Below are 25,700 nucleotides of genomic sequence, written 5' to 3'. Positions count from 1 at the left end.
ACTTCAGCACTTCGAAAGGGCCCCCAAGTATTCTTGGCAGTTTACAATAGTCCTGGTCCCAAAGCATTTAAAATACATTTCATATGTTCTGAGAATAATAAATCTAGAAGAAGGGAGAAAAAAGGAATTAAATAATCCAGGATATAGTTAGTGTATCAGTGATTATATGGGTACACTTTAATTTATTTTTAAGGCTTGGATGGAAGGACACTTCACTTTTAATTCTTTTTTATTGACTTACATTGTGACAGTGTAAGGAGTGTTTCTAGAAATCAGATTTGAATTGGAGGGTTTCACATGAATTTTGTTTTTGAAAGAAAGGGTTGCAAACACTAGACTTCATTATCCTGTAGAAAGACTAGAAACAAAACGGTTTACTCATCATCTTCTCGTCAGCTACTTTTTTCCAAGTATACTGATGCATTTTCCCATCTGTGATCAAAAGTACAGATAACTGAGAAACTTTTGCCTTATGGTTAGTGCAAAGAAAACAGAAAATAATGTTCTGCTTTATTATTAGAAGAGGGATGCTGCAACATTTGAGTAAGTATAAGCTGTTTAAAAAACCCTGAAAAACAAAAAATTAAATCTGAAATAATGGAAAAGCTTCTACTTAAAAAATTGAAAACTTTTAAAAAACAACAACCTTGGATCATGTAGATTTGGTGCCTATTCACTGGAACGTCACCAAATCTCACTTGTTCTGCTTGGGCCTCACTCAAACATAACTGGCCTCAAGCTAGTAAGCAAGCCAGCAAATGTCCTGGCTTGTAAAGAAATCTGATCCAACCCTGTAAACTGAACTCAGCCTAAGAGCAGTGGTGAGGGGAACATATGGAAAATTAATGACACATAATAGAATGGTGGGATGGCCTTAAAGAAAAGGTTGTTGTTGATTTTATGCAGCAATGCCAGCTAATAGTTTTCTGAGTTAAGAAAGTTATAGAGTATCTGAGCGATGTTTTTGACTTTGCCAGTGCTTAAGCTCTAGAAAGGGCTGCTGTGTTTCTCTTGTCCCATTGCACATTCTTAATTGATACCTGTAGCTGCTGGTTCAGCTGCGGCAGCACTTTGGGAAGCACAGCAATCCTGGTCCCCACCTGTTTAAATAAATGGGAGCCTCAGGAAGAGGAGTGCATTGGAATTTCCTTGGGCTCAAACTGGGCATAACAGCAAAAGCCAGGCTGAGAGCTAGAAGCCTGCCCAAGCACTGGGAGGAGGAGGGGAGGGTGGTGTATGTGTTTTCTTTTTTCCTCTGCAGACCTCCAGGCATTTTGCAGAGATAAGGGGCTTTGTGATATGATGTCACAGATGGGGAAATAGTCCCAGAGAGCTCATAGTTTCATAACCCCTCTCTGGTGAAGAAACTGGAGATGGAATGAATGGTAAGAATAATTTTGGTGAAAGTGTATGTATTTCTGGAATACACAGATCACATATTTATTTGGCTGATGACCTGGGATACTCATTTAGGGTAGACTTTGAAATGTGACACCACACAGTAGCTATTTTGTACCAAGAGAAAAGCGATCCCTTTCCCCTTATTCCTCCACTTTTGTTTTCTTGAAGACCAGCTAAAATCCTAACATTCTTCCTTCCTGAACCCTAAAATGTCTCTCACTCCTCCCATGGCTGCATACATCTTGCTGCACAGGCAAATGTTGGGGTTGATTTTCCCAATTACAGATCCTTTAAGACCAAAAGTTGTGCAACTCACCTGTTCATTTGGGTGTTTAAAAAACTCGTGTGCCATTCAATATATATATATATATATTTTTTTTTTTCCTGAACCTGTTGCCTCTGGGCCAATACAGTGGGTCAGGATCTTTCCCAGAAAAGCATTGGGGAGGCTGTGAAGAGAACCATGCTCACCTCAGATTCCAGAAAAGCAGGCACTGAGTATCTCTGATGTCAGCTCTAAGCTTCCTTCCCTGCTCAGCTGAGAGGAGAAATGGATTTTGCCAATTAAAGCTGTTCAGGTGACTTACTGCATTTTTACTAGAGTTTAAAGAAATATTCTGATATTAAGGTGTCAACAAACTGATGAATTCGGTAACTTACATTAAACGGATGATCATACTAGGATCATAAGGATTCATGCTAAGCATAATAATGGATGTATATAAAACTATAAAAAAAGAAAGCTGACATATAGCACAAAATGAATATGTAACACACAAATATATAAATATATCTTATGTATAGACATACACAGTGGTAGTTGTAATACCTGTAGTGCAACAGAAAGCCTTAATTATGTGTGTGGAGTGATTTAGCAGACAAACTTTTTTTTTCCCTGAGAAGTAACTTTTAAGCCACTTCACATGGCTCAAAGACTGGGAATTGGTATCAGTGGGAAAGGGAAGAAATGAGAAATGTTTAGAAATACAAATGTTTCCAAACATAAATATTTCTATTTCTGGTTTGTTAAACCTGTTTTAATCCTTTTGGGGTCCTGGGGAGGAGTAAAATAGCCTAAAGGTAAGACTTATGATGTAAAAGACTGTTTGCTATGACCTTGACAAACCTATGAACTGACCAAGAGAGGTGATGGCTCCAGAGTGCACAGTGCATATTTTGCATTTCTAATGTCTAGAAGATTCAATACATCTGAAATATAGCAAGAGAATTTCCTGCAGGGCAGTGGAGATGTCCTACTGACAAGAGGGAGCTGTATTCTTTTCTCATCACCTCATAAACAGTGGGGTTCTGACTGAGGATCTTAGGTAATGCTTGCCACATACAGAACTCAAGGGGGTATTACTTTCATTGTATAACCCTTTGAGATCTGAGGCAGTATTGTTTAACAAAGCATATTGTTTTTCCCTCTTGCTTTTACTGAGCTTTGATGCTGGTTTTAGAACTTGACAGCTGTGTTTAGACTGGTCTTACAGCTCTCGTACAGAGCAGGGGAAATAGAAATGTTTGGGGCACCAGGCAACGTGAACTGTGTGGAGGGAATAGAGCCAAGATTTGCCTTGGGAAAGTGTGGAATTGGTCCACAATGATGAACTTGAGCCACCCTCCTTTGGGGAGACTCCTTAGACATGAATGGTGCGCTGGTTGCTTGTGCCCCACCCAGAGCTGTGTGTCTCAGGGAGTGACTCGAGGCCACTTGCCACCCTAGCTAGGCACCATGCTCCACAGGGCTTCCTGCCTTTGCTTGGGGTTGGCATCCACAAGATCTTCATTGACCCCCAGCACTGCTTGATTTTCCCTGTAGTGCTCTTAATTTTTGCAGTGTTCAGGTATGAGTATTTTGTGTAGCAAAATAATTAGAATGAAAGAATAATTATTAGGAATGATCTCTGAAAAAAAAAAAGAATTTGTTACAGCTATTTAATAAATGAAAAAAACCTTTTTGTCATTGCTCTCAAATCTCTAACATCAATTCTTGTAGAATTGTGTAAGTTCATCCTTAATGGCGTAAAGAAAAGTGTATAGTTTGTTTTTATTCAGTAGCTGAGTTTATGGGCCCATCTTTGAATAATTATGGATATCTTGTTCAATATCTGAAAATTTTGATATTCTGCCATCTCTGCAGATACCAGAGGAGATGTCTTGAATGACTTAGTGGGACTGCACACTGGAAACTAGAGACTGGGCTGAAATTAAAACAAAACAAAACAAAATAAAACAAAAAAAAGAAAGAAATAAAGACATTCAAAACTAATTAAATAGAAATCAGCACAATCCTATTCAAGTTCTGAATATATTGTCTCTCCTCTCTCATCATCTCTCCTCTCTAATGCAGAAGAAGACCCAAGAATCTTAATTCTTCTCAACTTCTGTAAGGTTCCATACAAACAAGGGCTCTTAATGAATTGTGTGTCACAATATTGTTTTGTTTTCTTTTGAGAGAATGATATTTCAGTGGTGCTTGCTTAAATCACAGCATTGATAAGAGAATTCCTGAGTTTGAGTAAGATTGTATCCAAAGGAAGGTTTCAGGTACCCTCAGATATGTGTTTCTATGATGTTTAGGTACATTCTTATTTCCAAGATGGAGTGAATCTCAAGAGCACAGAGCCCTGGGCAGCTTCTACAGTTTCTCTGTAGAAACACCATCTCCCCACACCTTGACCTTGTCTGTTCTGTAAAAACACTTCTCCCACTCTGATACGTCATGTCCTCAACTTTGTTTTCTCACCTTCTTTCCAGAATTTATTTGCCTTTGGCAGCTGATGGATGTGGCATGATGAGCAATCCTTGCCATCCATTGCACACACTTGAACACACTTTGAATTAATTTTTAACTGGGTATCAGAAACAAGGATAATTTAACAACTTTTAACCATTTCACAGCTCAGCAGGAGTGTAAAATCAGTACATTTCTAAGTCAATAAAATATTGTTTGTTATGGGTCAGTATCCTGCATAAATAGAAGTTCAGAGACTTTATCTGGGTACTGAATACAACCTTCATTTATTTTCAAAGAACAAAATGCACTACAGGATTTTCACTTCTAACATAAGGTGCCCACAACTTAGCCCCCACATTTCAGTCACTTTAGAGAGGAAAAATCTAAAAATTCTTAGAGTATTCTTTGTCAATTTAGAACCAGGCCCAAATTTCATCACTTGCACAATTCTTCATTTTCAAATCTCTGTGTCTGGGAGAAATGTCTGGAATGTGGAGTATTGTATTTAAAAATAAAGCAAACCAATTCTTAATAGCCACTCTATCATTTAGCTAAACAAAATCCCATACCCCCACTATTCTGGAAGCAGGGAGTAGTGAGGATGGGGGAAGTTGTGGGGAAAAAAAAAATAGGAGTAAAACAGTATATACAGTGGCCAGAATTAATCACTCTGAGGTTTGGAACAAAGAAGAAAATATAAATTAAACAAAACTGCCTTTATCCCATAAAATACTTAAAATGCTAATGCATGAATTCAGAGGGTGCAGTGTTTAGCTCCCAAGAAAACTGTATGAAAGGCCAGGAAGCCACTTCTGCTTGGTTAGCCTTATACCAAGCATCAAAGCAGAAAGGTATCTTATTTCCATATATAACTTTGAAGTATTTTATAAATAAATTCAGAAAATGTGCCTTAAAGTAGTTCTTGCCAGGCTGCCTTGCAGCAGAAGAATAAATAAAAACTAGAATGTCTCTTTGCTGGAAGATGTACCAGTACTGTATTGTTCAAAACTTCTTCATCTGTCTAGCAATTCTTGGTTTGTGAAGACAGGTTTTTTTATTGCTTTGGGATAATTCTTTTTTTCCTCTGCTCTCATAAACCTTCCATATGCTTCTACATCCATGTCTTGTTTTCAATTTTAGTGAAGGTTTTTATTTGGAGTCTCATAAAATTCTAATTTACTGCCACTTCTTTTTATAAAATGGAGAAGGGAGGAGGGGAGTACTGAGATAGCACGTGCAAGGCAGTACCAAGGAATGCATTTGAGGATTTATAATGTTGGGCAGTTTATCAACCCCTGCTTCAGTTATTGGCAACTACTTTTCCTAACTCTCTAACCTATGAGCCAAGTGTTCTCATAGTGCATTTGGAGACATGTCACATCAGTCTATGTAAGTAAGGAAGTCATCTTATCTTACTTATCCAACTGTCTGCATTTGCAGAAAGTGAAGGGAAATCAGGTAAAAGAGCCTCCCCTGTACATGTTGTGCTTTTGCAGCTGTCAGTTCTCACTGTCCTTTTGGGGACTCATTTCCATCAGTGTGCACTTTTTGTTGAGTACTCATAAGAAGTAAGGTAGGAGCGATATACCCCTCTGGAAGTCACGGATGACAGCTAACCCTTTACTAGGTTAGGAGCAGAGCGTTTGCCTTTGAGGGAGCAGGAATACATCCAGGCTTACCTACTTGTGCTCTGTTCAGAATTGACTCATGGACCAAACAGGACAAAAAGGAACAAAGGATATTTCACACCAGCAGAGTTGCTTTTCTTTGCCCCTCTCTGGTGTTAAGTTGACCAATCTAAATGAAAACCTCATACTTCAAATAGTGAAGAATTGTGGTGCTAATGTGTTACCATGGTTCAAAGTTACGGCAAATTTCAAGTAGTCCCTGGCTTCAGTGGAATAAACACAACCTTTTCTGAGCAATGAACAGCTTTCATATAACTGATCATATAACTGAATCATATAACTAAAATCACTGTCATATAACTAAGTGATGTGCTGAAAATATCTGTGGAAACAACTGTCCCAGAGTTAAGGGTATGGTGCGAGAACACAACGTTCAGGAAAGGTGTCATCAAGCAAACCAGTAGTTTAAGAATTTTGTGCAAATGACATGTATACTTTTTCATATGTTTTATGTTTGATACACATGTAAGCATATATATGTACACACATGCAGGTATTTTCTGAACATGTTCTTCTTTGTGAATGTGAACCCCTTCCCACTCTGTACACATTGTGGTATTTCAGTAATACAACACTAGTGACGTTTAAATGTTTGGGGAGAAGACCCTCCTGGAAAAAGTTCACAGGGGTGGGTCAACCTAAGTACTGAAAGAGAAATTCAAGTCCCATAGCACATTTGAAATCTATTCTTCCAGGGGCTGTAAGGAAATACGAGAGCTGTTGTGCTGGAGAGAAACTGCTGGGCACTGAACTCTTTTTCTTTCTCCTCTAAATAAAACATAGAATAGGCTTTTAACTGCCTTTTCTCCATAATAGCTACTTAACCCTGTTCACTAACATTAAGGAAAAAAAAAAAGGAAAATTCCAAGAAAAATTCCTATTCAGAGTAAAAAATATAAATTAAACCAAAGTGCGCAATGCACACCCTTTTCTTTCCTTCCTGTTTTGTTTTGTGTTTTCTAACTCTGCTTTTTGGACAGCTGAATGGGGGCTGGGAAAGTGTTTACAATATTTTCACATGATTGAGATGGCAGAGTTCTTGCACTCTGTGAAAGGCCTTCTGTTTTCAGATGGCATTGAAAGTTTACCGTCTTTCCAGACAAAAGGAAGAGAGCCCGTTGCCAGCGGATGAGTAATGGGCATGGCCTCCGCACAATACCTCCTATCCAGTCCTAAATCTACATGGTGTTCTTAGGCTTCCCGGCTTCTCCAAAGCAACCTTTGTCTCTGCTCTGGGAGACCAAAACTACTCGTTGGGCAAGTGGGGATGCAGCCAAGAGGGGAAGGCTCAGTGACAACAGTTGCTCAGTGCTCACTGCCCAGTATCTGCCTCCTTACCATGCCACTATAATAGTTGGGAACCCATCAACAATTAAGCATCTTCTATACAAATATGTTGCAGACCATCTGTATAGTTCTCAGTTCCAGAAGATTCCAGTAACTCACTAAGTTTTAATATTTTTTTTTTCTTCTTAATCTGATGGGCTGCCCTGAGATAAGTGATTAAAGCAAAAAGCCTGACATAATTTCTTCGGAGCTAAAACTGCACAGAAGTTGCCAATTCCTGTATTTGTTTTCTTACAAGAAACTTGAAGCAGGCATTTTCCACTGTTAATAATTTTTAGGTTCTATCAAGTCATATTTTTTTTCTTTTTGGTCAGAAAAATATTTTGGTGAAAATTATTGCTAACATAATCTTAGAAAATATTTGAACAGGCAATTCTGAAGTTTTTCCAGAGACTTGGTGTTATAGAGACCAGTAGGTAATTTTTTTCTTGTTTCTTTTACAAAGCTTCCTAGAGCTTGTCTATTTAGAATTTATCTAAATGTGTATATGTGTATGTAGGCTACCTATGCGCGGGGCACGTATGTGTGTGTGAAAGCATGTCTCTCTCTGAGTACCTGTCTAAAAGAACTTGCATTTCACTGTGCTATAAAGGGGATGAAGAAGAGCTTTCTAAGAATTAACTAAGCATTCATTAACTGCACTTAATTTTGACTGTGTTCTTGGCTAAGAAATGTCAGTATTAAGTTCTTATTCTTTCATGCTAATTTGGTGTTGCATAGCGACTCATGCATTGTCAGGAAAATAGAAGCAAAGACATAAGAGATACAGGATTTCTTAAAGGTTGGTTGTAGCTGGTATACTGACTAACCTGTAGTAACCTGTACTGCTGACAGTCCTGGGTACACAAGCAATGCATTAAGGTTATTAGCAAAACAATTTTCTAAATTACCTGATTGGAGCTTTCAAGGTAACTAATTCTATTATTTGGCCTTTTTTTCCTGCCCCCCCAACCCTGCCCTCCCCCCACCTCCCCCTTCCATTTTTTTTTTTTTTTTTGAGGAGTTAGCAATCTAAAGCAGCATTAAAATAATCTGGCTGAATTTCCTCTGCTGAAGGAGCAAGTTAGCTGAAATTTGGACATTTTGCTGAAAGGGGGAGAAAAAACAGGTAGTTTTTGTTTTAAAGAGCATGACCATACACATTCTGCTCTAGTGCTTTTAAAGGGAACTTCCCTGTTTAAATGCCCTTGAGCAGAGAAATACCAACACCTCTTAATTGTTTAATATATTACAGCCTAAAACATTTACAGAACTGCTTTCCAAGTATTTCACTGTTCCAGGTGCTTGGTCCTGCACCTCCTAAAATAATAGGCTATTTCCCCTCAGTTTTCCTGTGCTTGGTGCCACAATGAAACATATGCTCTGTATCAAGGGAAGGGGAAGTGAGGGAAGTAAGTGGGATGCCTGACATTGGTGCTGGTGCTTGCGGCATACACAGACCTCTCTGTCTTGCGTCACAGAGCTGCTAAAGACGAAGAAAATAACATGGCTTTTACTTGGGCTAAAAGGTCCAAGGAAAAAAATATCATATTGTTAAGCATGTGAATGTCACTCTGCACAAAGACCCCTTATCACTGTGTCCTCTGAGAAGCATCACAAAAAAGAATAATAATTGTACTAATCAGAAGGGCTGGGCATACACCGGTGCACAGTACAGCTGCCTTGCAGCTGCCTTAGGCCATGCTCCAAAATGTATTTATTCTTGCATGGAGGTGTCATGAAGCCAAAGTCTGATGTCTGTCACATGTAACCAGGTTACAGACTGAGGCAAAAAGATTATTCGGGAAAAAAAAGTATGCCTTATTTTGATCCAGTAAGGACAAAGTAAGATACAGTTTTCTTGGCCTCTGCTTGAATAATTTATTTTTTAGCTTGCTTAGCCAAAAGAGACTGAGGCTTTTCCCCACTCGAGAAATAAATCTCCTAATGCAGAGCACTTATGTTCTGCCCTGACACATCAGGATTCGAGCTGCGCTGTCTCTCTTATCAGCCCATCGTGCTCATGAGCTGTGCAGTGCAGCCATGCCAAGCACGGATAACCCTGACACATTGTCACTCACGGGCACTGAGTGAAACTGGGCAGGCAAAGGGACTTAGTCTGGAAATGCATCCTCAGAAAGTCCCTTCTCCTTCTTGAAAATCCTCCCTACTGTGCAAATGCAGGCTAATGAAAATGGTTTAGAGAGCTGGGGTCTCATACCCTTCCAATAGTTCTGAGTAAGGGAGCAGCAGCTGGGTGGTTTCCAATAAGGAGCTGGAGGGAGAGAGGCTCTGTCTGGCCCGAGGGAGGAGATAATGTGCAGTTAAACAATTCTGTGAGAGTGGAGGACTGAATCTTTCCGTGGCTGCAGTTTCCATCAAGCACTTCCCAGCACAGTTGCCTGCCATCCCTTTGAACCCACGTCTCCCATGTGACAGAGCAGTGATCTGGCTGCTGAGCCACTAGACTAATATTGTTCTTTTAATCTCACAAAAATGTGTTATAAAAGAGTTGGATTCACATGAGAAATTAAGTATAAGATCTGTCCTCATAAAGACATTATACCATGAATGCTCTCTTTCTGCTGGCTGCAAGAATAGGTGGCTCAAGGGTGAAAGGGTAACATTTACATTTAAATACACCTATTGGAATTGCACAAACAGAAGGCTAAAGCTACTGCCCCCTCTCTGAATGCTTTTAGAGTTTGCTGCTTTTTTTTTACATAGTAGCATCTTTTTTTTTTTTTTTACATAATCGAAAAGGGGAATCAAGATGCTTAAGATCCCATAAAGTAAAGTAAAGGAGGTCTTTGTGCCAGCAAGAGAAATGGATGAGCCTTTTCAAAGTAATTATTTTACTTTTTTCATCTGTATGTGCCACTCAGGAGGTGAAATCCAGATTTCAACCAGAGCTTTCTCTGCTGTTACACTAACTGGTAGTGCTAGCTGGGTGGATGCTGTTTACATTTGCCAGAGAAAATGAAATGCACGTTTATTTTATGTATTTATTTATTTCTGTATCTGCCAAACCCAGGTTTACCCTGTGATAAAACAGAAAGCTCCTTAACACCTGGAGAAAACAGAAACTGAAACAGGGTGGAAAGGGCATTTGGTGCAAGGGTAGCCTGGCAGCCATGGTGCAAGCTCAGTGAAACCCTTGAAATGCACCTGCTTGACTCAGGCATGGGCTTATTCCTTTTCCTCTCCAACATCTTACTCCCCTTTGTACAGTGACAGAGGCTTATGAGCTGGAGTTGTAAAAACTTGGGGCTTACCTTTGCTCTTTACGATCACTGACTGAAGAAAAAAGAAAAGAAAAAAAACAAACAAACAAAAAAAAACCCCAAGTGTATTTTCCTTGATTCTTTCTTCAAATTTAAAAGATGGCTCTTTTACCACAATTTTCCACTGCCCACACAAGGGCCAAAACCAAAGTGCGTGAATAAATGCCTTAAAATTACAATGGAGCTGGAAATCAGAAATCAGGAGCTCCATGCTGAACAATTTTTGCACATACTCCCTGATATGTATTAAATTACTACACAACGTAAAGCTAATAACACAAATCATTAAATATGTTCCAGATATGTCTGACCATTGAAATCCAGATCTGGGTGTGCCAGTTTCTTAATATATAGTTAATAATTTTTCCATTGAATATATACATAAAACTGGTATCTTAATATATAACTTGGACAGTGGGGAACACTAAGTAATTTTAAAAAAAAGTTAATCAAATGATATGAACTTTGGAATCTCGGCAGAGGGAAGTGATCCCATCATCAAAATACATTCAAAGGAAGGAAGAGTGAAGGAATCCATAACTCCATGGTCAGTATCCCCTCATGGGTCCTTGTTTTTAGAGTACATCTGACCATATTTTGTTTGGGTTTTTACAGTTTTGGCGTTTACAACACTGAGTGTCTGTATAAAACAAAACAGTTTGTTCCTTAGTCTTCCCAGTCCAGCAAGTCCTAGTCCTCCCAGTAAGTCTTCCTAACTTTTATGATTATAGTATTGTAGTTGCTTTTGGGTTTTCATGTCATTAGACTGCAGTCAGAAGACGGTGGAAGTTACTGTTTGAGGTTAAAATCAGACACCTCCATTCAGATTCAGGCAATTATTGGATATGGGCCAAAAAGTTAATGCTGGAAGTTTAGCATCATGAAATTATATCAAGCATAGCTCAGCTACAATCAAATATTTATTTCCTAGTTTGAGGCTCTCATTTTATGCTCTGAATGAATAAAATACAGCCTGACCAAACACAGGTTGTGAGACAAGCGCAAACTCTCCTTAGAGGTTAACAACCTGATTTCTCTCTCATACCAGTTTTACGGTGATTTAGCTCCATTGACTTTGGTGGAATGAGTCCTGATTTACAACATTGCTTCAGTGCAGGTTTGAAGCTGTGCTACACAATAGCAGTGCTGGTGTCAGGTCCTTGGGAGCAAAGTGTCTTCGCATGGTGCTTGCCACAGTAGTATCAGTTCTGAAGCCATGTAGAAAATCTTTATTAAATCTAGATCCATAAAGAACACATTTTGCCAACATTATTTTGGTTTCTCATTTGTGACATTATTTTATAATTTAATATTGGTTATGAGGTTTGTTGTTTTTTTTTTCTCCAATGATTTGTCACTTACTGAGGTAATCCTGGGGTTTCAGATCAGAAATATAGGTCAGAGGTTTACAAAGTCCATATTTGTCCCTAATTTTGGTTGGAACAGATACCATCAAAATGAAATTAAACCTAAAAAATGTTGTTAAATTTAAAAACAGGAGCTCAGCAATTGAAAAGATAAAATTAGTAATTTTAGGCATGACTTGGAAATTAGTTTACCTCCTGTCAGCTTTTCTAAGTGTGATTGTAAGTTTGCACACAATGGACTACCATTTCTTCAATTTAATGCACACCACCATAGGAGGTCTCCTGTGCTGCTTCTTACCTCATATTGACTTCCTAGTGTACAGCAGGCAGGAAAAAACATCTGAGTGAATACATCTGATTGAGCAGTGAGAATCTGTGCTCTTAGCTTGACTCATGTTGAGACAAAATACTGTGGGAAAGCTGAGCAAGCTGAACACAATAAATTTTCAGTCTGCTTCTCTGCTAGGTAGATACAACCTTGCCTGCTGGAGTTCTCCTTTAGGATCTTTAGCTCATGTAGGTTGAGGGTATAGAAGAACATATATGCTTTTGATGTCTCTCTGGTGTACTGCTTCAATTGCCAGAGTTCACTTTTCACAGTCCTTAGTCTGTCACTGGGAAGCTGTAGAATGATCTTCCTTATGAGCCGGCCCTTGTCTTCTTATCCAGTGCAATGGCCATGCTCTTTGGAGAAGAGATCAGCTCTCTTAACACAATCTGAAGTGTGGTAGGAACATCAGGAGGGCAGAGCTGCATTAAAAAGAAGGATTTGTTTCCTGAGAGATGGTATTGTTTCTCAGTTCCCAGCAGCAGAAACTTTAAACTAATGACCTTTCCAGAACATGTAAGCCAGCTGAGCACAAGACTCATGTTCATTTTGATGATTTGATATTTTGTTACAATCATTTTTAGCAGGGACAATGTTTTGCAACATCATATTAACGATAATAATAAATAAAACTGTACTCCCTTTTCTCCTCCAAAAACAACTTCCACTGTGGTTATTTACCCAATGGGTCTTGGGGGGGTTCTAAGCTTTTACGGTTGTCAGGGTCAGTACAAGACAGACTCTGTTGAAAGAAACAGGTACCTGTAGTGCCACTTCTGTGTTTCTCTTCCTCCCCCTCACCCAAATCCTGACTTTAGGGAGGGAGCAGATATTTTTTTCTTATGTGCCTGGCTTGCTGGGAGAGCCACATAGCTGTGGCCTGTTTGCTCAACATTAGCTGTGCTGCCCAAGTGTGAAAGCAAGCATAGAGTGTAGATTCTCTCCGACTTCTGTGGGATCTGGAGCAGATCCATGAGGAATGCTACTGTTTTCAGCACTTCCCTTGCTTTGCCTGAGACCAGGCACTCTGAGATATGAATGTTGTTACAGCTGCCACATTCTATATATAAGCCTCATGTTGATGATTATTGCCTTAAACTAGAAGGTCTTTGTTTAAAAATGTTTTCTTCCATCTAGAATCTACCAGGTTGTGTCATACTTAAAGCAATGCTTTCTATTTTTATTGTTAACAGTGTGCCTGGATTTTGCATATCACAGTTTGTATTTATAAAAAAATACTGTTTATGTATTTATGTATTTATGTATATATGTATGTAGGTATGTTTTTTTTTGTTTTGGTTTTTTTTTTGTGCAGACAGCTTTATCATAGTGGAGAACTAGCTCTGAATTAATTGAAATTAATTGGCCTATTCATTTTTCAATTGTTTGTGTCATTTTCTGTTTTGGTTTCTTTATTACTTCTAGTGGATCTATTTCGACCCACTCCCTCAATTATAATGCTTTTCTCTAAAATACATGAACTTTGTTGCGTTTCAGAGAGCTGCACGGTCAACTCATATCACTTCTGTCACCCTGCTGAATGCCACATCACACTGCCAATGCTCAGAAGCACTGACTGCTGGCTTCTGCAAGAATGGAAGGAAAGGAAGACATGGACACATTGGCTACATCTAAACTACTAAAAAAATTAGTCAGAGAATTTTCCTGCAGACCAACTGGCATGAAAGAACTTGAATCCACGCAGCTAAACTCTCTTGCCCTCCAAATCACGGTGGCCACATCCAAAATATCTATTGGTGATGATGCCTGAACTGGGCCAATACCCAAGCTGTGCTTTGGCATTGTCTGGAAGAGCATGAACAGGCTTGCACCAAAACCATGCCAGGGACCAGTTTAGCGTACGGATGGTTTCGGGCCCATGCCTTGCTGGTCTTGTTTAGTTTATTTAGCATCAGAGGGAAACCTCAGTAATTCTGCCAGGAATCAACAGGAAACCCTTTCTGGCCTCAGTGACCAGAAGCTGCTGAGAAGTATAATCATTAGGTTGGTCACCTTCTTCACATTTGGATTCCTTTTCCTCATTTCACTTTGTACCAAATGAGCACTGAAAATTTCTGAAATCTCATAGAGTCCTAAAATTTTACAAAACTTGTTAGTTTTGAACTACCAAGAGATTTCTCACACAAGCTGAGCTTCTGGAAAAGCCAGCTTCAGCTCTCCTCCCTGATGAAGGATGTCCTATGGCTTTGAGCAATTTGCTGAGAGCTTCTGTGACCAGCACCCTGTTTGGATATAGGGGTAAAAAGCAATGAGGTATTGAGATAGAAACACACCAGGTGCTTGAGGTCACATACACATGCTAAACTGATGCGAACATAAAACTCCCCTTGATTTCTGTGGCAACTTATTTCACGTGTCTGGGAAGGCAATTTATTTAAAACCTGGTAAAAAGGACATGAGTATGTTGTTACATCAGGATCTTTTCGAAGTCAGAGCTCTGGGGCTGGGTTTGGATAAGCCTGATATGTCTTTCACATAGCGTGTGTGAGGTAGTTTGGAGACATCACGCTCTGTGTTTCTAGAGTTAAATCTGTGCAGTGGTACCCCAATTATCCCATGGAACACTGTACTTCACAGTGCTATACTTCTGCCTGCAGCAATATAAATCAGAATCAGGCAATTCATGCCTGAATCTTTTTCTCTATTCTGAAGATAAATAGCAGTGAAGGCCAAGTAGTTTTAAAAAGCTCATAGTACAAAATTATTATATTAGGCTATTCTGTATTACTGAGATTACAGAAAATTGCCTATGTGTATTGAATTAAACCATGATTTTCCAGTGATCTTAGCAGCAACAGCAGAACCAGGACAATTTAATCATTGCATTGTTTGGTAGGTAACTACTATCCTGAATTGCTGCCCAGAATGAAAAAATTGGTATTGTTTTATCCAGAAACTAGCCCTTAGTTAACTTCCAGCACTAGCCCTCACATTTCTTAGACCTCAGGCATATGTTTAAATTTCTGAAGCTGACAGGTACTGAATTCAACAACATTTAAAGCAATGCATATTTTGCCTCAGGTTTGCTACAGGGTGAGTGTGCTCTTAATTAATGTGGTCATTTGATGTACAGCGCTTTGTTGAACTATTAGAACTTGATTGTATGCTTTCACCCAGTGTTTCTTTTTTGGGTAAAAAGTCTGTTTCATAATTGACCTATTCATGGATCAGTCACACAATGCAGGTTGTAGAGCCCTACATGAGCATAGTCACACCTGGCCCATGCTGTGCAAATCTTATTTAATGAAAATGTTATGAAGTAAAGAATCAAGTTGTTGCCCAGAATTATATACTCAGAAATTTGTATTTTTTTTTCCTCTGAGTTGGATTTTGACAAGCAGGAAGTATGGTAAAGCAGAGGAGGAACATTTATCTAACATTTATCTAATTTTGCCTCCCTTTTCCTTCCCTTTTCTGTCTTTCCCCTCAATCTTCAAGCACTCTCCCATGGATGCTTGCATATGGCAGTGGCTCTACTCAGACCTACTGAGACCAGTGCATCAGTTAAGGCTTGTAAGGCCAAAATGTGTTTATTTTTGCAGTCTGATCTTGTGAGAAGCTGAGGAGGTATTGCTTTTCCCTCCTACTGATAACGGTGGTGTTGAAAGAGCTCAGTGCATTCCAGGGCAAAGCCTGCGGGTTAGAGAGCTGCTAACTCTCCTTTGGAAGTACATGCAGATTCCTTTGGCCTTCACTGGGGGAAAGCCTGGCTCCCCACTAAAGAAAAAGAAGACAACAGATATAAAGTCCCAACACAATAGTTGTGGTGGTCCAAATAAAACATAAAAACCCCAGTCTCAGTCCAAGAAATCAGTCTGGAGAGGCTTTGGAATTAGGGGCTTGAAGCTCGACCCAGGGATGAGTCCATGGTCTCTTCGTGGAATAAAGGTGCAGGTTCTGGCCATGCTTAAGTGGGCTTTGGTGTGCAAAGACGTAGCCCAGCGGTCTGGGCTGGTAGTGTCTGCCTGCTGGATCAATGCTCATTCACCCTGAATGAAAGGCTCTGAGCTGTGCTCTGCAGCCATCACCCCAGGCTTCATCTCAGGCTCTTTTTGACCCTCTCTGGCTGTTTTAAAGCTGGATCCTTTCAGCTTATATTCTCTCTCAAACAATCCGCTCTCCTCCCCCCTACCTCCCACCCCTTCTCTACTTCCACAACTGAATTCACTTTTCCAAACTCCCCATTCCATCATCTATCCACTCCATATGTTTATATTTTCCTATTGCTGAAGCACGGCATGCTGACCTGCCTGGACAGAGCTCCTTTATCACAGAGATAAACATGATGTCCCCCTCACATAGAGTTTCTATCGTGTGTGACCTTTCATCTTGAACTGCCATGACCTTTTTTTTTATTAATGCTTTACTGTGCTGCTTGCAGAAGCCAGGAAAGAAAATCTTTTGTTTCTAGATAGAATACTGCTAAAGGACATGATACGGTCTTGTTTTTAATCCAGCTAATTAAAATCTGCATGTGCAGTGTAACTGAGAATGCAGCCTTCGCCCACCACTTTCCCACAGGCAGGGAATAAAGGCCTTTAGTGCAGCAGCAGCTAGCCACCCTTGGATAACAGAGAACAGAGACCACAATTCATCCCAGCTTTCCTTATCATATTCGCAGAGGGCTTTTCCCTCCCTCCCTCTCTCCCTCCCCCTCTCTCTCCATGGAATCACTTACTGTAGCTATGTGCCTCTATATATCACTGCAGAATGTAATCAAGTTAAAAACATGTTAGCTCACATTTATCTGTGCTTCAGTGAGCTTCAAATATAATTCATGTTTGTAAAAAAAAAAAAAAAAGAAAACAAAAAGGGGGGAAAGGGAAAAAAGAGAAAGAGAAAGAAAAAGAAAGAAAAAGAAAAACTGTCTTTCTAATCAAGTGTCAACCCTACTTATTTTAAAACAGTTCTGCCAAGAGCTAACTGAATATCACAATCTAACAGTTCACACTTTTGTATGTTCATTATGTTGGCTTTTTTGGATTTACTGGATGGCTGTGGTTATTACTAAAGCTGCCTTTTGTGTGTGCGTGTGTGTCAGGGAGAGGGTGCCGTGGAATTTTTTCTTATGAAACATTTCCTTGGTTAGTTTTTCACTTGTTGGTTTTTGTTGGGTAACCAAAGTGGGGAGGGAGGAGGAAAAGGAGGGCAGCCTGGTGAGAAGGAGCAGTGAGGGCAGAATGGGAAGCACTGAAATTGAGCCCCCACCTGTTTTCTCTTTCTTCAAGTCATGTTTTATATGATGATGATGAGGTCATCAGGAAGTATAAAAATGTGCCAGGAGATTCAAAACTTGGAACGAGATTGTACAACATGAGTAGAAAATACATTTCATTGCATGTGCAGAAGCCCTTCCCCCAGAGAAGCACACAAACAGGCTTTTCTGTGGTCATTCCCTGGTAACCCACACAAAGAGCTGCTCAAACAGCTGTGCCTTTGGCTGAGCACCATCCATGGGACTGCTGTGGAAAATGCTGATTTTGGGCCATTAACTTCTCCAATACAAATTCAGAGAAATATACTTACAGTTATTAATGGAAGGGATTGTGAATCCTGAATAAATATGCTCCATGTTGGAAAATTATTTCCTTCATTTATTGTAAAAAGGTATTAATATGTGTGTTGTACCCAGGGAATGATTAAAGATACAAGAAAAAGCGATGTTTTGAATTCCAGTGAAACTTATTAGGTGGCATCAGTCTAACTAAAGCACCTGACACCATATTTCAAAAATATCTAAATATTTTGAAAACAGAGAGCAGTATGATTAAAAGATGTCATAAGTACCATGATGCCTATATATTAAAATATGCCATGTTGATCAAGCACAAGAGTGCTTTTCATCAAAGTTTGGTTATCTTATGCTGAACTCTATAAGCAGGAATAGAGATCTGTACACTTTTCTGCTTTTACTGCCTGTGGAAGGACAATATTAAATAAGAAGCAGCTATACTTGTATAATTCTGATATATTATATTTATATACCATGGCAAAAGTTTTTATGTATTTTTGGAATTAGTGTCAAATCAGTAGAACAATGCAAGCCAAGAAGACATTTATCTGTATCTTACCAAGTTAAGGTTTTCTGTTTCTCATATTTTGAGGAATATATTCAGTAATTTCTCTTTCATAGTGACACCTACTTTGACACATTGAAAAGCTTGTTAATGTCAAATCACATATTTGATATAAAACTAGTGTTCACATATTGCATAAGCAATATAAGATTTATGAAACTTCACATATTCCCTTTAAGTGGGCTAATCCTAATAAATATGGCATTTTTTATTGTTGCTTAGCAATCTTCCTTAGACATAAAATTAATTTGTATTTTGGGGGACGATTGCAATTTTTATGGGGAGAGGCAATGTTAAATTATGTCCTGTAATTCCATGTGACTAATAACATAAATTAGGGTGGTGATAATTATTTTTGTCACTAATAGCTGTTGATGAAGAGCACATTTCAAGGAGAGGTCACATAACAAGAACTGAAAATCAACCCATTGCTATGTTAGTCACACATGGAAAGCAGTATGGCATAAATTCCTTCTCAAAGTTACTGAAGGATGCTGAACATCAGGGAATGCTAAAGGTCAGGCTTAATAATGGGGCATAAGTCTCAGATCCCCACAGTGAATCTAATGTATTGAAAATCAGGATGTCTTTACTAAGTTTCTAAATCACTTTATGCACTCAAAGCTACATTCACAAAGTTTAGCTTGGGATAGGACCCAGAAGTGCTTAGGAGGTTCTTGTCAATACACTTAATGAAAAGAAGATCAAAATTACATTCTGTAATCTCACATGTGGGACCTAAACCCACGCTTCTGATGTTCTGATTCGTCTGTGTCATCAGCAACCGTTTGCAGGGATTCCTTGTTGGTGATACCATGGAAAATAAGACTGTGACAGGAGGCCATACCTGAAATTTTGAATCAATCTTTTGATAGTTTTCAATTGACATTTCAAAAATTTGTTTCAAAGTTTTCAAATTTTCATTGTTTATACATCTACTTTTTATGCCACTTTTTTATTAATATTGAGCACAACAGGTATATACTGATCTTTAAGAACTACACTAAGTGAAAGTTCAGAGTACCAAAGAGTCTGACATGTCATTGATGGCAGATATTTAAAATATTCAGCTATGGCTGCAGAAACATCTCTTTAAAAATGACTGTTCTCCTTTCCTATACTAACCTTATATCAAAGCAAGTACTTAAATCAGTGCCAAAATGAGTGAAAATAATAATTGTGATTAAATTCCTTTTGACAGTGCAAATTCCCCTCACAATCCAATTCTTAGATTTCATTGCATCTCTTCTTAACAAAAGCCGTCTGGCCCAATTGTGCAAGAATGTTTTATTAGGCTATGAAACCCAGGGCTGGTTAATCAGGCCCTTTCTGCAAACAATAAAGACCAAGGCAGAAATGCTGCAACCAAACTGATGATTCAGGGGGACAGTAGGAGGCAGCTGCTGCACTGCAAACAGAATGTGAGTCACCCTCTCCCTCGCTCTTGAATGAAGAAAAACCAAACCAAAACAATAATATGATTGGAAATTACTTTCTCTATCCTCAGATTGAAGGAAGAGAGTGGCAGCCTATCTGTCCTTGCTTAAATAACTAGGTAATTTTATTACTGGTGGTGGATGGAATGGTGTAGCCACATAGCTCTGGAAATGAAAGAGTAATGCTGATCAAATAATCATGCCAAAGTCAGGTTTTACCTACTAAGAGTAATTCTGTGTGAATAAAAACCAACTTGGAGCTGGGTTTTAGCCTTCTGCAACAGTGTAGTCACAACAATAAACCTAATAAGTAATGGAAACATAGGGACAGTGCTTGTTAGTTATAAATAATTAATTATCAGCAATGGGAAGCCTGTGGTAGCAGCAGGAGCCCAAGGCTGGTGCCCTGCAGGTACCTGGCAAATGAAATGTGGTAGGCACACACCATGTTTCCTCTCCTCACCAGGCTTCAGTGAGAGGTATGAAACAGAACAAGGGAACTACTTGCTGAAGGGATTATAAAGACTTCCTTCTACCCATTTTTCCCTTGTTTGTCAGTAACTCACAGGTATTTTTCTGGAACATGGTCATGTTCAGGAGCAATGTGAACTTCCATTCAGTTCAGCATTAAATTGAAAATGGGTCCTTGCAAGCTCTTCTTCTCTACCTGTGGTAAGAAGCCTTGAACTAATTTAAAGAACAAACAACGGAAATCCATTTCTCCAAATTCAAGCCTAATGCTGTTCCCATTCATATTGGTTGTATCAGTGTGCCTACCTACTCCAACATCAGGTTTTTATCTTTCCCTGCAAGAAATAAAGTTCTGAACCGTACCTTCTGTACCTTCTGCCTAAAATCAGGAAGACAGTTTTGGGTAGGTAGAGTATCCAAAGATCAGTTTTCTGAAATTGTGCTCACAAGCAACTAGCCGGAGTTTGGCTCTCTCAATTTGTTCACTTCTTACAAGGATGGCAGTGTTATGACTTTTGATACAAATGCAATAATCCAAAGAAAAACAAAACAACATGTTTTGCACATTTTCTGGTACCAAGGGATTGCTATTAACTGCTGCTGTTATTTAGAAATACTTGCATATATATATGTAGCCTTTCTAATTTTCTCAAAAGAAATGGGAACAGGATTATATCTGAGCAAGCTAGCTTAACATTTACTATTATAATTCGTGGTTCATCTCACTTTTACCTTTTTGTATACTAAACACTGAATAATTTCTCTCTGACAGACAAGTACTATGCATATGCATGGCCCAACACTTCTACCTTGCTCCCTATCACTGCAGGAGGATTGGGATAATTCTTCTCTTTGCGCCAGATCAGGTAGGACATTGGTAACAGCAGACCTTTTACTACCACTGCTGCAGATTTTGGGTTCCAAAAAGCTGAAATGTGCTGGGTGCATCCCTGAGAGGTTTAACCTATTAAAAAAAAAATTAAAAAATGGAACATCTCTGAAAGTTTCAAAGTTCAAAATTTAGCCAGCATCAAATATGGCATAATCTGTTTTTCAGAGGTAAACATGTGAGTGCTTAGAAGAAAATACTCCTGAACACAAGCCGTTGTTGAAGTTTACCTCTGATGACATCTTTGGGAAACACACTGAAACACCCCATAGGAACAAGGAATGCATAAAGCCTGCAAGCTCTTTAACAGGTGGAAAAGTCATTCTGTGACAGCTAAGAGATGAAATCAAAGAAAGGAGACCTAGTTCAACAGACATGAACTTTCTGAATGAAGGCAACCGAAAGATCAAGAGAATCAGGAAAATAATGTGAGTGATCAGCAAGCTGGTGAGGCACACACCAAAAGTCAGCTTCAGGTGTGCTTCCAATCAGCTGCTTGTTCTGAGAAAACATCACTTCAACTGTATTTTTTGCACCTGCAAGCTGGTTATCTGGACTAGCCTGATACTTAACATGTACCCTGAGAGTCTGCTCTCCTTTTTCTGATGCTCTGTTGATGCCTAGCCTTGGTGCTTGGGCTTAGGGCCCTGCATGATTTAATTGCACATTACAACATTGTATTCCCTTTTCCTTGGCTTTGCTTCCAGAAATCTATCAACAAACCTGTAAATTCTTTTTGTTTGTTTTTCATTGTCTGTCATTTTTTCTTCTGTAAAATAATACTGCTTATGTCTTGAAGGTCAGTTAATGTTTTTATGTAAACCTGCAAATGCTCATCCAAATGCTTTGGTCTCTGTTTAACATCTTTCTCTGAATTATTTTTTTTTAATTTCTAACTTTAGTATTTTCCTCATCTTTTGTCTCAAATGATTTTCTTTAGCAAGCAAGATTTTTGATTTATACTTTCTAATTTCATTCTCTCTTATATTTCAAAGTGCTTGAAACATTATGATTTTCTATAAAAGTCCTTGCTCAGATATGCTTTTTCAGAGACTCAGCTTCTCACACCATGTTTTTCTAAGAGTTTTTTTTATTTTGGTGGTTACTGCCCTGACAGATGGAATTCTTGACTCTTCCATTTGAGTCTGGTAAGTAGTCTAAAAAAAGTTAGGTGGCCTTGCTGTCACTTGAGAGGTTGGGACTTCATTTCTTTCTTTATTTACAAACAACCCAGAACATTATTGGTATCTATAGTGAAGATGGAAATATTGCTATTGGATTTAAACTGGGATCCAGGGGGGACCACTGTTTTAAAAGCAGTGAATTTAGAAGACAAATGTAAACTTTCTTAGTGTGATGAAACATAATGCATTTATTTGAAGTATATTTAAAAAAAATGAGACTTGAATGAGCTTTGAACTTAGTATATGAGTTGACTTTTCATCTCTGACTTTGATTTGAATAGCTGTCAAAATACTATTAATTATGATACTATTTTAATTTTTTTAGAAATTCTTTGTACAGTGCCTTGACAAAGATCATAACATAAATTTGGGCAGTTGTAAAACTCTTCCTTCTCTTTCTAAGCATTTACTCTTGGAACAAATCCTGCTGAAGTCCCTGTGAGTAAAGGACAATCTGGGAGAGCTGCTAATCTTATTCTTACCATAGCTGTATCTTGCCTGCTATCCTGCTTTGTGCCTGTCAGGCTCACAATGGAAATAAATTATCATTTGTCAATGTCTTGTTGGTAGATTTAAATAAGTCTTAGAAGATTAGTGAGACACAGTTTTCTCTGTAGAAACTTTGCTGATTTGACTCTGTGGCATCCTGAACATCCAGTCATTTTGTTATTTTGTTTTTAATGACTATTTCAAAGTGATGCCTTTAACAGCCAGTAGAGACCCTTCTAAATAAAGGTATGACACTTGTTCCCTCCAGTCTTCTGAAAAAGTTGTTGTTTTCATGTAGTCTGAGATTTTAGTTTCCTCACAATTTGCATGTCTTGTGGGTCCGGTAATTTTTTAAAAGTTTCATATGTTGGCAAATCAAAATTTTTCACAGCTGCTCCTCTTTATTAAAAAATCAAACAAATGTCTACCCACCCCAAAAAGCCAATTCCCAAAAAAATCCCAAACCTAAAACAAAAACAACAAAGCACAAGAAATTTTGAGATTAGTAATTCCCTGACATTCTGAGCAAAGATAACTGATGCTGGAAAATAATATAGCTCTCCAACAAAATGCCACAGATTTTCTAATTGCTTTCTTTAGGTCCTCCCAATCTAATGCCATCACTGAGTGTTGTATGACCTTTTTACTTCTGATGTACTTATTTTTTTTCCCCACTACCTCTCAGCTTGTGATAAACTCTCCAGTTCTTGTCCCAGCTTCCTGTTCCTGAAGAACTGGCTTAGCTGGAAATTAAAAGAGGGAAAAAAAACCCAAAACAACAACAACAACAAAACCCCCCAAAAACTAGAGACATAAACTATAAAATAAAAAATAAAGAAGTACAAGCACCAACCCAGTATGAGCTTTAGGGTGTTAAAATCAAGATTTTGGAGATTCTAGAGGTTCAGTTGTCATGTAAGTGAATCTGAGATTTTTATTTTTTTTTTGCTGTTGCTGCTAATATAAATTTATTTGGCTTGTAAAAGTTTCAGCGAACCCATGGCTGTTTCTCATTAGTGGTGGCTGTCACTAAAATGAATATGTTGCTGAGTGTTCAGTTTCTGGGAAACGTGGTTGAAACACGAGCAGCTCTCTCGATGCAGAGCTCAGAGTCAGATGTTTTCAGAGGGGATGTTCCCCATTAAGTAATGACAGAGAACCATACGGAACACATTACAAATCGAAATACTGATTGATGAAGTGCCTGTGGTCAGCTTTCTACAGAAATGAGAATTTTGAACGTATTATCACGTCAGCATGGAATTGATCTCATGTACAATCACATTTTGTTTTCATTTCTTTTTTGCTTTACAGTCTCACACGTGTTGTTCCAGATCATGTTTATAGCGAGCAGAACCTCAGACTAAAGGAAATAAAGCATCAAGTTTGAGCTCTGATGTTTCATTGATTTAGCCAAGTTCACAGAAGCCAAATATGTCTGAGTTTGTTCACACAGCTGGTGAGCTATAAAGTCTTTCTCCCTATAGCAAACTTCTCCCCTCCTTCCAAGAGCTGGGAGAAGGGACTCAGAGTTTGCTGGAGCATGCGGACCTTGGGGAGGGAGAAGTGGGGTCACCTGGTCAGGCAGAGTGGCTCTTGTGTGAGATTGCATTTATCAGACTAAAAACTTCTCTTTGTCTTCCCTAAAGTAGGTGCTTTCTGTCTTCCACTTAGCTCATGTGCAGGGGCTCAGTAGGGAAAATCAACTGGTTCATGCTGACTTTAGGGCAAGATTGCTTGATTTGTTTGCATTCAAGTTACTTATTATTCTAGCTGTAAGTTCAGGTTTGTTTCAGATACAGTGACCTCTTCTGTTTTATACAGAAAGCAAACATGGCTGAGTGTATGAAACCTGTGTACACAAATCTCAATGAATGCATGTCTGAGTCACAGTGTATTTAAAGAAAAATATATAGTCAAATGGTAAATTTAGAACCTTGGGTCAAATAATCTAGCCCATTCCTCCCCCCCCCCCCAACAATTCTTAATTGGTGCTTCAGTAAAAGCAGGAGCTAGAATAGACCTAGACACATATTTAGTGCAGTCTTATGAACACTTGAGTATTTCTCCTTTCTGAGATCCCAACATGAGATTATTAAAGTGGTAAGGCACATCAGGTGTGAGAGCTTGTCTTGCTTGTGCCTTTGCTAATGGAAACTCACTCAAGTGAATAGAGTTGCTTGGTTTACATTTGCACAGCTGAAGCCACAGCTTGGCCTAGGACCTAAAAGTTAGAACATAAGGGAAAAATAACAATCAAATGTCTGCTAATGCCTGGAGATGCGAACAGTGGACTGAATCTAAAATTAAAAACAAGGAGAGGGAAATATCAGGCATTCATGTAAAGAACTTGGGTAAAATTTAGGGTCTATTTTTTCATAATCATTGATTTCAGGCAATTTGACCTAAATTTTTGGAATTGTTAAGAATGCAGAATCCTTAGCTGAGTTTTCTGAAAATTAAATCTTTGAGGCTTATAGCAAAAATTAAATCTCCTAGCCCTCTTAAATACCTGTTAATGGTTGGGTTTTTTCCTAAGAATTAGCCACGGTAAACTGTCTTCCAGGGTTTTGATTTCTGCCCTTCAGAATTCTACAGATGTTCTTCAAAATGCAGAACAAATGTATCTTCCTGATCAGCAGTTTGTTACTTTTCACTTTGTGTTTATTCATGTCAGAAATGTGCTCTGGTATGTAAGGAAACAATAGTGTTTAAGTGCTTAATTATTTCAAAGGACAAATAAATGTGAAGAAATATTTACAAGCAGCAGGGATATCAGATTTCAATTTATCTGTAGCCTTCATAATTATTTCAGTGTTCTTGTGTTATTAAAAATACAATGCAGATATCATAGTGATAGAAATTGTGAGTAATTAGCTGAGATTCTACTGCCTTTCAGATATTTAAATCAGGAAAACTCTGGAAGTCTTTTTGACAGTGATGGTTAATCTTTGGCAAGAGATATGGACTTTTGGTGGGGCTGAAGGGCTTTCTGGTAG

General features: G+C 38.6%; 1 long non-coding RNA gene across 2 annotated transcripts in view; it reads left to right on the top strand.

Moving 5' to 3' along the window:
* The window catches only part of LOC148184608 (uncharacterized), a 56,215-nt gene extending 33,890 nt beyond the window's left edge, over nt 1-22,325 (top strand). Inside the window, exons 1-4 of one of the 2 annotated variants that reach the window (XR_015772214.1) lie at nt 7,475-7,588; nt 13,632-14,138; nt 20,912-21,005; nt 21,197-22,325. This is a non-coding gene — a long non-coding RNA (uncharacterized LOC148184608). Of the gene's footprint in view, nt 1-7,474; nt 7,589-13,631; nt 14,139-20,911; nt 21,006-21,196 lie in introns of those variants that run through there. The other variant, XR_015772215.1, reaches the window with a different exon arrangement.
* Nucleotides 22,326-25,700: the final 3,375 nt, after the last annotated feature.

This window comes from Pseudopodoces humilis, chromosome 3 (assembly GCF_049639895.1).
Source record: "Pseudopodoces humilis isolate 2021_Gansu_Grassland_sample_001 chromosome 3, ASM4963989v1, whole genome shotgun sequence".
In the NCBI taxonomy this organism is placed as follows: Eukaryota; Metazoa; Chordata; class Aves; order Passeriformes; family Paridae; genus Pseudopodoces; species Pseudopodoces humilis.
The sequence above is the reverse complement of the archived record's forward strand: the minus strand, read 5'-3'. Positions and strand labels throughout refer to the sequence as shown.